We start from the raw sequence: 18389 nt of genomic DNA on the forward strand, positions 1-18389 counted from the left end.
AGTCTCGGCTCCATACCTTGTCTCTTGTTTCCTCCTGTTTTTTTCTCATAGAAAAAGAAGAAAGTGAAAACCTACAGGAAGCGTTGTGTTTATGACTTTACACAGCCTGTCTGGGGCAGTAACTTGGTAGCCCTCTGGAGAATGTTAAGCCTTCTTTTTAACTCTGTCCCTTTCTTTGTTTTGTTTTTTTTTCTTATTTTTTATTCGATATATTCTTTATTTACTTTTCAAATGATTTCCTCTTTTCTGGCTCCCCACTCTTTCTTATTTCTAGCTCCCTTTCTTTCTTATTCATGGGTTGTATATTACATAGAGCTAGTTTTAGTTTGTTGGTTTCAGCATTTTTAGATTCAAGTCCTGAGTCATTTTTGAAGGATTAAATACTTTATGTCTCTTAATGAGTTTCCTGGCAAATATTTTCATGTTGAAAGCTGAGGGAACTAATTGGAGTCAATTTTGAATATGTGACCTTTAATTTATTTTGCAGTTTCCTTGTTTCATGTTTAATGCATGTTCTTGGCAACAATTGTTGCATGATTTAAATAATGTGTTGGGAACGATTGGTGCTGCTTCTAGGACTTTGGCATTTGTCACTGGGCTCAGACAAGGAAGTAGGCTTAGATAAGGATAACAGTGACTATGGGACTATGTTTACTATTTTGCTGAATTATTTCCTTATGTGATCTTTCTGCTTAATTCCTTTCTTGTGTGATCTCCTTATTTAGGAGTTCGCTTGATTCCTTTGTCTTTAATCTAAGAACTGACCAATTGTTTTGGATATAACTAGAATGATATAAAAGCAGACTGTGAAAGAACTAAGATGCATCAGCGTCAGTTCAGGCTGGAGTCACGCTATAATTTTGTCTGTTTTTCCTTTTCAATCCTCACTCCCTTGCTTTAGGTCCTGTGGACTGAGCTGGCTCAGTCAATAATGGACCATCATCATTTGTAATATCTTGTAAGCTGATGCTATTTTCTTATATAACACAGTTTTAGTTACTTTTATTGGCTTTATCAGATTCTCAAATTGAGCAACAATATAACACATTCCCTTTAAAATTAATACAGATACACATAGCAAAAGAGACATAGGGAAAACAATTTAGTGATACCAAAATAATTGTATGTCCTTAATTTCTAAATTTAGCATATCTATTATCTAATTTGATAATAAGTTAATTTTTTACATGGCACAGAAATTACATTCCTTGTATATTATCATAACTGCTTATGTCCCTGTAAGATAGAATTGACTTCTAATATTTGAGATATTAACCATATGATTGAATGATGATTACAATAACATGGAAGCATATAATAAATATTCCATTTGATATTATGATATACATTTTGCATGCTGAATAAATTTGAAATTTTCTGAAGAGGTCACATCACTAATAAATTAGAAATAGCATATGCCAAAGGTACACTTTCTGTGATCCAGGAAAATAATATCATTGTTTCATTATCAGCTTAATATGGTCCCACAACATCTTCTTTAAATTCTATATGGCAAAAACTGTGCTTATGATCCACATCATTTCTCACATCCATTGCAATGAAAATAAATATTGAATGCAGGTAACTGATTTACTTAGGAAACTATGTATTTATAAATATGCATATTTAATGGGTATAATACATATGCAAACATAAATATAAAATACATATGTGCACACCACTCATCTCTCAATGGGGTAAAGAAACAGAAAGTGTCTTTAGTTTATAACTTTGGTTTAACACTCAATTTTTGAGTATAAAATTGTCAGGTACAGTAAATATACTTTTCCTTGTAATAGTGAATAGTATATAATATCTGATATTCCAAATGTTTTCCCATTTACTGTTTTAATGCCCACTAAAATGTCATCAGTATATAAATTTTATTAGCAATGATCCTAGGAACATTTCCTGAAGATCTTTTCATGTATATAGATTGTTCATTAGTTTCAGAAGACGCCAAGGAATAGAATCCCTAATTTCATGCAAATAGATACCTGATTAAGAAGTTACCTTATTCACAGGGCAGATATACTTAATATTTGTGTCTCATTATGTGAAGGTCAGGGTCACAACATTTAATATTATCAATATTTTTTCTCTTAGGTTTCCTGTCAATGTTATTTTGTTTATGTTGATTTGTAGTTCTTTTAACAAAGTATATTGAATATTTTGTGTATTTTAGAGTTTTATATCATGTATATAAAAATATTTATGTGTTTTAAGTTCTATTTGACTTATTTTTATGTGTTTGCTTAGGTCTTAATAAAACAAAAAAGAGACTTACTGTCTTAGTCAGGATTTATATTCTTGCACAAACAAGGTCAAGAAGCAAGTCAGGGAGAAAATGGTTTATTCAGCTTACATTTCCACATTGCTCTTCATCACTAAAGGAAGTTAGGACTGGAACTCAAGCAGGTCAGGAAGCAGAAGCTGTGGCAGAAGCAAAGCCTGCTTTGCCTGGCTTGCTCAGCTTTCTTTCTTATAGAACTGAAGACTCCCAGCCAGAGATGGTACCACTCACAAGAGGCCCTCCCCTCTTGATCACTAATTGAGAAAATGCCTTACAGCTGGATCTCATGGAGGTATTTCCTCAACTGAAGCTCATATCTCTGTGGTAACTCCAGCCTGTGTCAAGTTGATACACAAAACCAGCCAGTACACTTAAAAAAAAAGAGAGAAAATGAAGTAAGCTGAGATCATAGTGGTCTCCTGTGGGGCAATGCCCAATGTCAAGGAATTGATCCAAATCACCTTAACTTGAATGGAGACCATATGCAAAAGTGCCACTGTCACATTAAAATTTCACAATTGAAGTTTCAATGTACCCATTGTATTTTCATGTGAATTTGAGATTAATATGATACATTATAGGAACTACAGTATTGATGTACCTAAGAAAATTCAAATTTGACTTGCATCACACTATCAGTGATTGTAACAATGAACAGTCATTTCCTTGGCCATGTTTTTGTAAAAATTTTTTATCAAAACCGCACAGGTTTCTTCCAAGTTGTTTTGGTCTTTGGTGAACCCGACTTCTTCACCTGATGCCAACTTTTGAACTACCTCAATTAGGCCTTCCTTGTGACTGTGAATAAAATCATACATAACAGCATCATTTTTGATAAATTGATGGGTGTTTGTCTCTTTCTAGTTTGCTCATACCTTAACCCCATGGGCTTGCTTATGATGAACCACTGTTGCAATATAGAAAGCTTTGAAACTTGACCTTTGCTATCACATTATTAGCATCTTCTGGATATATGTTTTATCCCTAGGCTCCATGCAGATTTTCACATCCAGAGTTCTACAACTGGGCCTTGCAATAGTAGTTTCACAAATCTTTACATGTGTCTCATTCATGCCCCTAGATAAGAATCATTGCTGTGAGGAAAAAAAAATGTCCTGGCCGCATGAGAAGAAACTCTCATTGCTTTTCATTGAATTAATTTACTTAAATATTCAAATTGTGAAATACCTACTTCCCAAAAGATCATGCTCTTCTCTATTACTATTTAAAGTTAATTTCCCTTTCTCTATCAACAGCAAGATTAAAAATATACCTTCTCATCTCTAATTATTTGACTTACAATTATATGAGATTACGATACGTGACATGCTCAGTTTCAATCTCTCTCTGATTTGAGATACATGATACCACACTCTATTGCCATGCTTGCTTCTGCAAGGCAACTATCACTCCCAGGCAACTAGTCATGAGACCATCAGAGAGACCACCAGTGCTCTGCAGTATACTCCATTGTAGACAAATGTTTTCATATTTGTGTTTAGTTTTGCAAGATATATCATGTTTATAATGAGTCCGTTTTTGTACATCAAATATACATTTCATAATAAATAGATTAAATGTTAGAAAATTTTAAACAGTTGCAGATTAATGCTTATATTCCAGGTTTTAGTGTATGTAATTTTGGTAGGTGCAGCCATGGTGGTCTATAAGCATACCCTTTTACTCATATTTATATTTTAATCATTCTACATTTAAGGGGATGCTATAAAAAAGAATTTTTCAATCAAAGACATAGTATATATAGATTAATTAAAATTTCATGAATAAAAGAAAAAATTGAAGTAAATCTCCAAAAACAAGTGTTTTCTATTAATAAAAATGTTAACCATCAGTTCTATGAATCAACATGGAGCATGAAATTTTTTGATGTCAACAATCAGTCCTATGCATCAACATGCAATATGAATTTTCTTGTCAACCAGTATTTCAGATAATAAGACTTTCAAAACATTCATCATTATTTTTCACATCTTGTCTAATATATTCAGCACAGATTTTCTGTAAGCTTTCAGAATCACTGAGGGTTCTTTTGAATGGACTATTCAGAAGGGTGACTGTACTAAGGTCTTAAGATACTGTGATCATTAATAGGCAGTATGACTTAAAAATTATTTTAATTTGTCTGCTTAAAATCCTGATGCTTAAAGTTCATGGTCATAAAGAGTAAGCAGAATGCATTATGTAATAGAGTAATAAAGAGTAATTAAATGCATTATGCATTTAATTTTGTATTCTGTTAGGGCCACAATAATAAAAAATGGCCATGATTTAAACAAGGTGGACATTTCTTGTATGATATAGCAGCCTAGAACTGTAAGTGTTGGAGTGAAGTTTAGAGATCTTGTTGCCATAACTCAGTTTTGCAGTGCCCACTTCAGGTTCTGTGAGAAGCATTGGATAATTGATATTTTTATACTTTTTTAAGTTATCAGGAGTAAAAAAGAAATTAAGACATGATATATTTTATTTTGTATTTCTCATAATAATTACATGTGATTACTGAATTATGTAAAGACCTAGTGCATTGTGGACTCACCTTTGAATGTGCAGCTATTGATTCTCAAAATAGTAGCGCATCAATGAGAAGGAAAACAGAAGAGCTATAGAGACACAATAATCATTTCTACATGTGTGCACTTTACAATTTTAATATTTACATTCTTTCATTCTCTGATATTGAATTTAGTATATTTTTACATATATTAATGGAACACATCAATAAAGACATTAATTTATTATATTTTTATTATGCAACTATTTTATATTTTTCATATTTAGTATCTTTTACACACATACATATATACATAATAAAAAATCTATGTAAAACTCTAAGAGAAATAATTTTTTCCATTTCAACCTTCATTGCTAACCCAGTTAGATAAAATATTTTTAAAATGCCAATTACCTTCTGAATATAGTAGTTACTTCCCAGTAGTTCTTGTAAGTTATCATCTTAAAATCAGGAATGCTTGCATTCTTTAAATTAAAATTACCCTTTCAGCTTGCGTGCTCCAGAACTCCTAAGGCACTCATCTTCAAAGTCGTTTCTCTGCTGGATAGTTGTCTGCACAGCATTTTATAGAGCTCATGTTCATTCATTATTACATGGACCTAACGAAGTTCTTTCTGCAATTGCCAGTCCTGTAGCCTGGGGAGTTTTATTTTAAACCTTCTGAAAGTTACATTTCCATTTAGCAACATATCATGTATTTCAAAGATAATCTGAAACTAATATTAGAAACCACCTCTCCAAAGTTACAAATCATCTAATAAAATAGATTTTAACACAAAGCTTGTATTTCTAATAGTAATGTAAACAAGGATCACAATGTATCACTCAGGGAAGTATCCATAGGAACACATAAATCATGATTTTTCTAAGAAGTTTCTTAAATGATTTCTCTTTTTTTCCAGTAACATTGCATTGCAGTGATTTGTTTTTTGAAATCTTCATTAGATATTTTCTTTATTTACATTTCAAATGTTATCTCCTTTCCTGGTTTCCCATCTGAAAACTCCCTATCCCATCCCCCACCCCCCTGCTCACCAACCCACCCATTCCTGCTTCCCTGTTCTGGCATTCCCCTACACTGGGTCATCGGGCCTTCACAGGACCAAGGGCCTCTCTTATTATTGATGCCCAACAAGGCCCTCCTTTGCCACATATGCAGCTAGAGCCATAGGTCCCTCCATGTGTACTCTCTGGTTGGTGGTTTAGTCCCTGGGAGCTCTTGCTCCAGCCAACCATTGGACTGAACACAGGGTCCCCAATGGAGGTGCTAGATAAAGGAATGAAGGAGCTGAAGGGTTTTGCAGCCCCATAGGAGGAATGATAACTATGTTAAAACTTACAAAAGCTAAGTAGCAAGTATGGCAAAGTGGGAACACTTGAATCAAACTGAGAAGGGAAATTAGAATAGACATCAGGAGTAGATTAGGGGAGGAAACTTGGTGAGAGAGGGGGTTGTGAGGCAATCATGAGGGGTCAAGTGTAGGGAGGACTAACACACACCACACACACCACACACCACACCACACACACACACACACACACACACACAGACACACACACACAGAGAGAGAGAGAGGGGAGAATCCTTTCAATGAGATGGAAATCCAGGACAATGGAAACTCCAGGAATCTATGACAGTGACCATAGCTCGCTAAGAGAACCAGAAATGGGAGATAATAACCTGAAATATCCACCTCCTACAATCAGGCAAGATTTCCAATGGAAAGTTTGAGATAGCAATCCAGGTACAAAACCTTCAACCCTCAGTTTGTCCTGTCTTCAAGATGGGCAGGGAAATATGGAACAGACATCAAGGAAACGGGAACCAATGACTGGTGCAGCTTGAGGCACATGTCATGAGGGGGACCCCACCCCTGAGATTATTAATGATACTCCTTAACTCTACTTGAAGCCAAGAGTCCAGCATAAATATCATCTTAAAGTCTTATCCCAGCAGCTGATAGAAACAGATGCAGAGTCCCAGAGACAAACATTAGGCAAAGCTTGGGGAATCCTGTGCAAGAATGGGAGGTAGGAATTTAGGAGCTAGGGATGTCAAGGACACCACAAGAAAACCTACAAAATCAACTAACCTGGGTCCCTAGGAGCTCACCTAGTCAGAACTACCAATAAGAGAGCATACATGGGATGGATCTATGACCCTATGCATGTATAACAGATGTGTAGCTTGATCTTTATTTGGGACCCCTAGAAATAAGAGCAGGGGCTATCTCTGACGCTGACGCCTGCCTTTGGCTCCCTTTACCCTAACTGAGCTAGCTTGTGTGGCCACAATAGAAGAAACTGGGCCTAGTCCTCCATCAACTTGATATGGTAAGGACAGTTGATATCCATGGAAGGCCTCCCATTGTTCCAAGAAGGGGAGTGGAGTGATAGGAGCAGACATCAAGGAAATCGCCAACCAATGACTGGTACACCGTGAGGCACATGTCATTAGAGGGTTGAGAGAGAGACGGACTGAGAGGAGAAAAGGGAGGGGGCACTGCAATAGGGATGCAAAGTAATGAAAGTAAATAATTAATCAGAAATAAAAGTAAAAGGAAATAACAAATGGAGTATATCACCTGGATTAGTTTTCTGTTTAAAGCAACATCAATTTTAGGCTAGCCATGTTTTTTTATTTAACCTTCAAAATTCAGTAATTCGTCACTTTTACTATGATAAATGTTAAGCTTGCTTTTTATTATTTCTACATATAATATATATTCTGTAGCCATCAAAAATACATTTATTAATATAAAGGATTTAAAAATGTTTTCATGAGGTTTCCATTTCTAAAAATACCTGAAAAGATCAATATGATCCATAAGTATTCTGTTTAACCCTGTTCAACTGTGGGCCTTATATGATAATAAAATATAGATGAATTTTATGGAGATCTGAGGACTGTCATTATAGACATAATGCAGGTTTGAGAATCATGTAGATTATTTATAGTGCAGAAAGTAATGATGTGAACATTGACCTGAGTGGTCTATATATGGTAAATGCTCACTTTCCCATTAAGTCTAGATAGGGCTATAGAGTAATAAGTGAAAAAGATAAAAGTAGAAGTATGTTTCATTTTTTTCTTTTTTTTTAGAGAGTTACAAAGGGTCTCTAGAGTCTCATGAATGAAGAAAGTTAAAAAAATAAAAGATACTGTGGGAGCAAGATTGGCAAGCCCCTCACTGTTTCATGAGAGGTAATGACCACTGCAGCTCCATGGTTGAAAACTTCATCCCTATTCCCAAGAAGCAATGCCATTGTCTCTGCTCGAGGGACTAAGACAGTTTGGCTGATGGTCAGCATTGGTGATAGTTACGCATCAGCCAGCCTCTGTACTGAGACTGGGGGGAGTTTTGTCAAGACCATCTTCAAGGCACCTCCACAACGTACAGATACTTGAACATGACCTCTGGGCATAGGCCAAATAAGTCTTCTTATCAGGAATTCAGTGGCCATCCATTAAAACCTACAACACAGTCTCCATTTGGATCCCTCCTGTGATCACATGACCACTTAGATCACTCTCCAGTGATCACATGAAGCATTTTTCTTTTCACAATTTTTCTGCATTTTATATATTGTTTTCACTTATTTTAGGTGTCAAATTTAGTAGGTTTTAACCAGTAATACAGTGTACTACATACCAACAAGCCTTAAAAGATTGTCAAAAATCACGTGATCATTAACTGTAATAAACAACGTATAATTTAAATGAAGATGCATTTTTTACTCTAGTCTGAAATAAGGACTGTCATTTTGATATACCTTAAATTAATTATTAATTAATTAATTTACATCCTAAACTCTGTCCTCCCTTACAGTGCTCCTTCCACTATCTACCCAACCCTTCCTCTGAGAGGGTGTGATGGGTTCAGTCCGATGTATCCCTGAACTCTGGTTCTTCAAGTCTTCAGAGATAGGTACATCCTCTCCCTCTGTGTCCAGACAAGGCTGTCCTTGGTCCATCCTGTGTATGCTCTTTGGTGGATGGCTCAGTCTCTGAGAACTGCTAGGGATCCAGGTTAGTTGACACTGTTGGTCTTAATGTAGCGTTCCTATTCTATTCGGGGCCATCAATCCTTTCCCTAACTCTTCTGTAAGAGTCCCCAACCTCTGTCCAATATTTATTTAGATGTGTGTATCAGAATTTGTTTCAGTCAATTGCTGGGTAGAGCCTCTCAGAGGACAATAATGCAAGGTTCCTGTCTGTAAGCATAATATAGTATCATTAATAGTGCTAGGGATTGGTGCTTGACCATGGGATGCCTCTCAAATTGGACCAGTTATTGCTTGGCCACTCCTTTAGTCTCTGCTCTTTCACTGTCCCTGAATTGCCTTTTGACAGGACAATGTTGGGTCAAAAGTTTTGTCGGTGTATTGGTGTCTTTGTCTCTGGGGGGTCCTGTCTAGCTAGAGGTGATAGATTCTTCTTTTTTTTCCCTTTCTTTCTTTCCTTCTTTTGTTCTTTTTATTCGATATATTTTTTATTTACATTTCAAATGATTTCCCCCTTTCTGGCTCCCCACTCCCTGAAAGTCCCATAAGCCCCCTTCCCTCTCCCATTCTCCCATCCACCCATTCCCACTTCCCTGTTGTGTTATTGTCCTATACTGCTGCACTGAGCCTTTCCAGAACCAGGGGCTACTCCTCCATTCTTCTTGGACATCATTTGATATGTGGATTATGTCTTGGGTATTCCAAGTTTCTAGGTTATTATCTACTTATCAGCGAGGGCATACTATGATTGATCTTTTGAGACTGGGTTACCTCACTTAGGATGATGTTCTCCAGCTCCATCCATTTGCCTAAGAATTTCATGAATTCATTGTTTCTAATGGCTGAATAGTACTCCATTGTGTATATATGCCACATTTTTTGTATCCATTCCTTCGTTGAGGGACACCTGGGTTCTTTCCAGCTTCTGGCTATTATAAATAGGGCTGCTATGAACATAGTGGAGAATGTATCCTTTCTTGTCTCCACTGTTAGGCACCGCAACAGAGATCTACCACATTGACCCTTGGGAGCTTCTCCAATCCCAGGTCTCTGGCACTTCCTAGAGATTCTCCGTATCACCCCATGACCCACTGAAGTATTTTATAACATATGTCAGTATAACCTGATACTGATAATACTCTAAATCCTTTCCTCTATAGTGGATATGAAATAGTTAATGGTTTTACTTTCTGGTTGATGGCTCACTGTACTGTCATTATGTATTATTTGTTGACAACACAAGTATCAATTTGAAATGCAGGAAAAGAGGTGGTAAATTATACATTCTACTATGAAATGGCAAAAGCTGAAAAGACCTCTTGCTTATGTTGAAAAAAAAAGCCTCTGTCCATTTCCTTTGCTAGCAATTTATGTAAACATTAATTTCAAAGTAAAACTTAAGAGTCCTATGGAAAGGCATGCTCACCATGTACTAGTTACTAATTATAACCTGGTTGAGCTAAATATTGTCACTCACAAGCTACACAAAGCAGCCCCTCCTGCATGTAAAGCACAAGAGACAGCAGAAACCCAGGGTAAACTGTGAGTTGGTCACCCAAGGTCTGGAACGTTGCCCAAGGGCAGAGTTTATGTTCGATTGGCATTTCTGATTAGTGAAAGGAATGTCAGCTCCATTTAGTTACAGCTTAGGTTAAATGTTTCAGTGGACTTCAGATTTGAATTTTCATTACATTTTTTAAGAACAAATATCTCTACTGAATGTGGTGTTATATACTTGATATCAATTCACAAAAGGCCATAGGTAAAAAAAAAAATAGCAAGTTTAAGGCCAGGTTAGGTTATATAATAAGCTCACATAGCCAATCAAGGCTATAGAGGAGACAGTCTCAAAACTTTAAGCACTAAAACCAAACAAAAATAATATTACTTCTCTTTATAAGTACTCAAAACACATGTTATAAAAAATAGTTATTTTCATAGTACTGTTGTGTATAAAACCATTTCTAAATATAATAAATAATAAATTAATAATAAGTATTTTTTTAGCTATTATTGTGATGGTCAGGCTGAAACTATGTGTTTGCCTTTATCAGGAAAAGTATGTATAATGCTTAAAATATTTTAATCTGGATAATCTTTCTATTTTATATGCTAGATAAACTGGTAAAAATGACTGAGGAACAAAGGCACCTTTTAAAGTTAATTAGTTAAGACTGAATTACTCATAGATGATTTGTTGTACCTGATATATTCAATTTCCAATAGCTACCCTTGAAAGCTATCTCTAAAATTAAAAAATAATTAAACTCAGTCCAAACATATTTTGTTAATAATTATAAGACAACCCTTAATATCATAATACATGCAATTAAATATCACCTTGTAAATATACAGTCATAATGAATGTGTTGCAGATTCCATTATATTTCCATGAGGATCTATCGGTTCCATGATTTGGCAAAAGTATTAGCATTAATTAGCATATAGTTTTCCTCACTAATAGAATCACGGCTACAAACACACCAGTAAAGAAACTACAGGAAACTGTTATAGTTAGAGAATCCAAAGGGGACAAAAGCAGCTTCAACATTTTCCTGTAGAAAAGCATCCTCCTTCTTAATTTAAAAATTTAGGGACAGACACAGTATATTCCTGCCTATGATAGTGTATTTAGCTTTTTAAATCTCAAGTTCACATAATGAAATTAGTTATTTAATCATCATATAAATGATATGGTTCAGTGTTTTCTGCATAGAAAGCAAGTGGAGATATTTTAGGGTTGCATTCTGAGCAAAATCTCTAAGCTAATCTGCAAGTGAATTAGAAATAAGTGATTCTTAAGCTAATCAGTTGGAAACATAATGTGTCTCCCTCAGAGCTTGAAGAGCCTTTTCTCACACTGGTCATGCTTTCTGGAGTGGCACATTCTTTGTAAAAACACAAAGTACCTCAAATACAAATTTGGAAACCTTCAAACAGAGTGCATAAAACTGGGTTGCCATTAATTTTTTTCCATGATCTACTTCCACTCCGAGCATTTTTTCGTTGCCTATAGGTTTGCTTACAGTTAGGATCTTGTGTGTTCCATTCCTCTATGGTAGCATATCTATTGTTGTCATTTTTACCTTGTTCAGGCCTTGTGTGGCCAGCCATATTGATGACATCATGAGCATAGCTATTCTGACATTTCTAGGAGAAGAAGTCTTCCATCGAGCTTTGTCCCATGCGTCCCATGTGCATCTTTCCATTCCTGGTTTACATTGATCTCTCAGTCTTGCTTGCAAGATTTTTGTTAAAGATGTTTCACCTGAGTTGGCTGGCACAAGGTCACTTGTTTTCTGCGTCTTATGATTCATTGTGGTTTTCTGCAATAATCCCTCTCTGTTGCATGGAGACAATTCTTAACTTACCCATTGAAAATATAATATTCCATCTCATATGGCACTTAGTTTATAATTTACTTTATTTTCATTTTCTGTTTCGATCACTACTCAGCTTTAGTCATACACAGATATTGAGCACTTGAAGACCGACAGAAGCGCTGCAAGGAACACAGAACTTAATATTCTCTTTTCTTTTTGCAGCAGTCCTATTGTCCCATTCCAATATACACATGCAGCCAGGGCTGCAGCAGAGACCACAGATCTAATGGATAAGAGTACAGATATTATCTTGCTGTGCCATGTTATCTGAAGTTCTTGGCAGACACAGTGCTTAGTTTTCCTTTTTACTGGAGAATACACAATCTATTCCTCCTTTAACTCTTCCCATATCAATGATCCTTCAGTTGTTTTAATACCAAATGTGTGGGACTGTCTACATGTCTTTTCCTATTGTATCCTCACATATGGAGAGACTGTAGGAAAACTAATATCAACTAATAAATATTTTATTTATGTTTGGATGAGTAACGGAATAAATTCATGGGTGATCAATAAAAAATAAGCCATGAAATCCCAGATAACACAGTGGGATTTTCCATGTTCCAGTTGCCTCTGGGCTGCTGGAAATTCTGCTTTGTTCTCATGCTTGTTTAATAATTTCATTTTTAATCTCTTATTCTTAGTTTTGATGTGCATATTTCTTTTCTTCTTTTCCATATTTCCCCTCAAGGATCTATTTACATATTTGTTTTGTTAGATTGCAAATACTGCTGTTTCTTTTTTCCTCATTTTTTTCCCCGAAAAACTTCCCTCCATGTATAGATACACACCTGATTTGTATTTCATACTGGATTTCTGGATGCTAGGACCTTTGCAAGCCTTGGATTTAATTATATCCCATAGGAACTCATACCTTTATTCATGACAAGTAGATAAAAAAGAATAAGTATTTTATTTTGAAGATGGTACTTCTGCCAAAATAAAAGAATGTATAACCTTTCAATTTTCAAATAATAATAATATAAACATATGGAAGTTCAAATAGGAAAAAAGACAACATGTTCTAACTTGATTATATGTGAAAGATGAACATGCAAATGGACGATCCAGTTACAAAGGGAATTAACTACTGCCATATTCAAGGAATAGCATAACCCAAATCTGACAAAAGTCACTATCAGTGTCCTTAAGCTCAAAGACTAAAACAGAGGGAGAGATAACTGGAACATGAATTGAGTACTGTGTCTATTGCTTCATTTGGAGAACCAAAGAAGTTTTATTAAAGAAACCTGAATTTCTTGAGTTTCCCACATATAGAAGCAAGTATAAGTTTCTGGATAACTTAAGTTGTTGTATTCCTGACTGACCAAATACAATAAGGGAGAAAGCATACAAATAAAAGAAATTAGCAGATGACTGACATACATACTCATCAACAAGAAAGGCAAGGGGCACTACTCCCAAGAGGCTTTCATTCCTAAATATTTTTGTTTAGCAGAAATATTGTAAAGATGATTTTAATATTACACAAATACTTCCTATTTTGATTATGCCACATTTATGATATTACTAAAAAGCCTGTAGCTCCTCAGTCATGTTAGGTAAAAAAAAATAAAATAAAAAAAATAAAGTAAAACTTAATTGATAACTCAAGAATGCTCACCCATTTAAAGTTAGGCATGATCAGAAAGTTCTGGTGAGCATTTTATAAGACTTAGACTAGAAATAGTAATTTTATGGTACCCTTTGCCACATATACATGACTTCCTGATCTGGCGTCAATGAGAGAAGATGCACCTGCACTTAACCCTTGAGATGCATGAGGCCCAAGGGAATGGGGAGGCTTGGTGCGATGTGTGGGTTTGTGCCGAGGTGTGGGGTTATGAGGACAGCCTCTTGGAGAAGGGGGAGGAGGAATTGGATGAGGAACTCTCTGAAGGAGGCTCAGAAGTAGGAAAATGACTGGACTATAAAAAAGATTAAGTGTAATTAAAAAATTAACTTTAAAAATGTATAAGAAATGATTTTGAAGGATTATTGGATCTATAAGTAGCATTCAATGATACAGATCTTTAAACTCACATCATAGTGATCATATGCCTCTAAACATCTAATTTTTGAGTATTTAATATTTGTTTTAAATATTCACAATGTAATAACTTTAATAAAAACTGAAATAATTGATATTGTGTGACATTTGAATGGGATCTGTGAACAAATGTCTGCTGTTTGAACAGGAAAATGAAGACAGAACACAAGAAGTGAGCAACAATTATGGTTTTTATCTAGTCTGACCTCAGCAAAAATTTGGAAGGTGCTGTGATGCATTTCAGGAAACATTAGTCTAATGTTTTCTTCACTTTAATGATAAAACATAAGAATGTTCTATTATGTCCTAAAATCTTGCTCCTCCAAAAACGAAATGTAATGCCAGTATTCATTAGAATGTTTTTGGTAATTATGGAAATGGCAGAGTATAATAGAGCCCAAATTGGTGTTCTCATTTGTTCAATTAACCAGACATAACATAACTTGCAAGGAAGCTTTTAAAAGTTACAACATTTTGAAAAGAGTTTTATGTTGAATATCTCTGCACCAAACTATGAGTCATAATGCAATCAAGATCAAGACACTACTAAACTCCTAAAAAATATTTTAAAGAGTTTTTGAAACTTTCCTTCATCATTTGAAGGACTTGGTTGCATTTGCTCTTTGTTGTAGCATTTTGTGTATACAAGTGAAATATAAATTTTGAGAAGCCAAATTTTGTTATAGAAATACTTAATCTCAACCATGGGCTTCTACCCTGCTTTTCATTATTCTATTCCCACATAAAAGACACACATTGCCTTTAATTTATAATTAGCCTTTATCAACACTAAGGCTGGGCAGATAGCTACCCTCTATGCTATTAAAATCAACTTTCTTATCAATAACTCCTAATTATTAGCTAGTATGTTCCATCTGGGCTTAACTTCAATTGGTTAGCAGTCATTGTCAAAAACTTAGGATTCTTACCCAATGGTATCTTCTCCTCTCTCTACCTTCCACTTTTCCACTCCTCAAGCCCAGGAAGCCATGCCTCACCTATCTCAAATCTACCCAGGTTTAGATTGTAGTTATCTTTATTTAGCCATCAGAAATAACTTGCGACAAAGTCACATAGCCTTACTTAGATCTATATGTGGACTCTCTTATCTCTGCAGACAAGCAGGCCTTATGGGCCAATATTTAGCATTATAATACAAGCAACACCAGACCACTTCACTACGGAATTCTCCATCTCCTATTTGCTAACTTAATGACATATATATATACGATTATTATGCTATCTTAATATCTGATATCATTGTATTATATATCAAAACACATATTAATATTTTAATATTAATCTGAGATATACCATATAAAAACAAAAATGTTTATGTATACATATATGTGTGTATATATAATATACATGATAATATTTGTATGTATATATGTAATATATATATATATATATATTGTATGCCCATAACATTATAAAATATAGTGGAAACTAAAAGCAAAAATATCATGTCACATTTTGTTTTCTGTTGTTTTGCTTTGTTTTGTTTTTTTTTATTATTACTAATATTACTATTGTTTTACTTATTCACTTAACATCCTGCTCATTTTCCCCCCTCCTGGACATCCCCTCCCACATTCCTTCCTCCCATCCCCCATCAACCTTCCCCTTCTACTCTGAGTTGGTGGAGGCACGCTGGGTATCCCCCCCCCCAACCCCTGCCACATCAAGTCTCTTCAAGGCTAAGTGCATTCTCTTTCACTGAGGTCAGACAAGACAGCCCAGCTAGAAGATCATATCCAATGGACAGACAACAGCTTTTGGGTTAGGCACAACTCCAGTTGTTTGGGATCCACATGAAGACAAACCTGCACATTTGCTACAAATATAGAGAGAAGTCCAGCCTAGGTCCAACCCTTGTATGTTATTTGGTTAGTTGTTCAGTCTCTGAAAGTCCCAAGGGTCCAGGTTAGTTGACTCGGTTGGGCTTCCTGTGGAGTTCCTATCCCCTCAGAGGCTGCAATCCTTCTCCTTCCTCCTGTTCTTCCATAAGAGCCCCAAAGTTCCATTCACTGGTTGTAGACATGTGCATCAGTCTGAGTCAGCTCCTAGGTGGAACTACTCAGTCCAGCCTTGCTAGACTCCTGTCTGCAAGCATAACAAAGTATCATTAATAATGTCAGGGATTAGTGCTTGCCTATGGAATGGTCTGAAGACTGGCAGGTTTGTCTCCATCTCCCCATGCCTGCATTTCTTTTAGGTATGGTTTGCATCAAAACCTTGGGGATGCATTAGTATCCCTATCACTCTACTGGGTTTCCTGCCTGGCTACACAGGAGGTACCACCTTCAGGTTCCATATTCCCAATGCTGTGAGTCACAACTAAAGACAACCCTATTGATTCTTGTGTGCCTCCATTAACACAGGCCTCTTTTTCTTCCTGGAGGTGACCCCCACCTTCCAACCCCCAGTTGTAGATTTCCACTCATTCTCATGGCCATCTCACCATTCTTCCTGTCCTTCCTCACACCTGATCCTACCCCCTTCCTATCTCCATCCCCTCTCCCACCTAGTTCTCTTCCTCCATCTGTCTCTTATGACTATTTTATTCCCCCGTCTAAGTGAGACTAAAGCATCATAGCTTGTGCCTTCGCTCTTTTATGCTTTAGTTTAATATCATTCACAGATTTTTGCCCAGTGTGTGTGGGATTGAGATCACCAATTAAGGCCATATGATAGGTCATCACTGGAAAGGGTATATGTTCAGAACCTTGAGAGTCAAAGGTGAATGGATGTGCAAAATTAACTCATGGTTTCCTGAAAAATATCAATGAATTCTTAAGAGAAACTAACATATCAACCTTATATTCTAGGGATTTTGTGGATAGCATAATAAAATAATTCAGTAGGAAATGGAAACAAAATAAATGAAATGCATAGTGAATTATTTAAGTTCCTGAATAATTTAAAACGCTACTGATGCTGTTTAAAATCAGATTTACTCGCTGAGGAAAGGACTTCAGAGAGTATACTTGATGCTGAAAGATAACTGAAAATCAACTAAATGAAGTTGCGTGAAGGACCACCTCTGAAAGATCATATTAAATACATGTAGCACTCTCAAAATTCAAGTTCAGAAAACAAACCAAACAAAACTTGACTTATTAAGGGTTTCTGCAGCCCAGCCCTGGACATATTACAGTAGTAACATTTACTACTTTAATATCAAGACTTAACCTCTTAACTTTGAGGAGTAAGTTAGTCATTACTCTGTGCATTGTGGGTCTTGCTGAACAGTTATTTTATATGCATATCAAAGTGCAGAGTGAACTTGCTTCTCTACCTACACTCAAAATGGGGACAGATGGTGCTAGTACAATGAGTCTGTGAAGGTGAACAGTGTGCAGGAAAAACATTTATTAAAAAAAAAACACAGTTTAATACAGAGTAGCAGAAGCCCAGAGTAGATGAAGATGTATCATTTAACCTTGTTTCTGTTGAGTGCTGCAAGCCCCTCTAAACTTTTCCTCATCCTCTGCTCCATTTCACACTAAGATATTTACAAGTGCAGTAACAAAGGAACAAGAATAAACAAGTAAAAAGTTCAATTTAGAAAACGTTGAGTTTAACTACTGGTGAAAAAACCAAGTATCAAGGAAACGATGCCTAACTCTGTTCTGCTGTGCTCCTAGATGGCTGCCGAATGCAGTTGTCATCAGAGAGGCTTCATCCAGCACCTGATGGAAACAGACACAGAAACCCACACCCAAACATTAGCTGGACCTTGGGAAATCCTGATGGAGAGGGGGAAGAAAATTGAGGGAGTGAGAGGGGTCAAGGTCACCATAAGAAAACCCACTGAATCAACTAAGCTTTATGGACAAGGGTTCCAGAGACTGACAATCAGGGAGTCTGCATGTGCCTAACTGAGGCCTTCGTTCTATATGTTATAGTTGCATAAATTGGTATTTTGGTGGGACTTCTAACAGAGGGAGCAGGGTCAGTCTCTGATGCTTTAGTCTGCTTGTAGTCTTGGGTTGCCTAGTCCAGATTTAATATAAGGGAAGGGACTAATTTTATTGCAATTTAATATGCCATCTTTGGCTGATATCTCCGGGAGGCCCACCCTTTTCTGAAGTGAAACTGAGAAGGGTGTATTGGGAAGAA

Source organism: Apodemus sylvaticus, chromosome 16 (assembly GCF_947179515.1).
Source record: "Apodemus sylvaticus chromosome 16, mApoSyl1.1, whole genome shotgun sequence".
NCBI classification, from domain to species: domain Eukaryota; kingdom Metazoa; phylum Chordata; class Mammalia; order Rodentia; family Muridae; genus Apodemus; species Apodemus sylvaticus.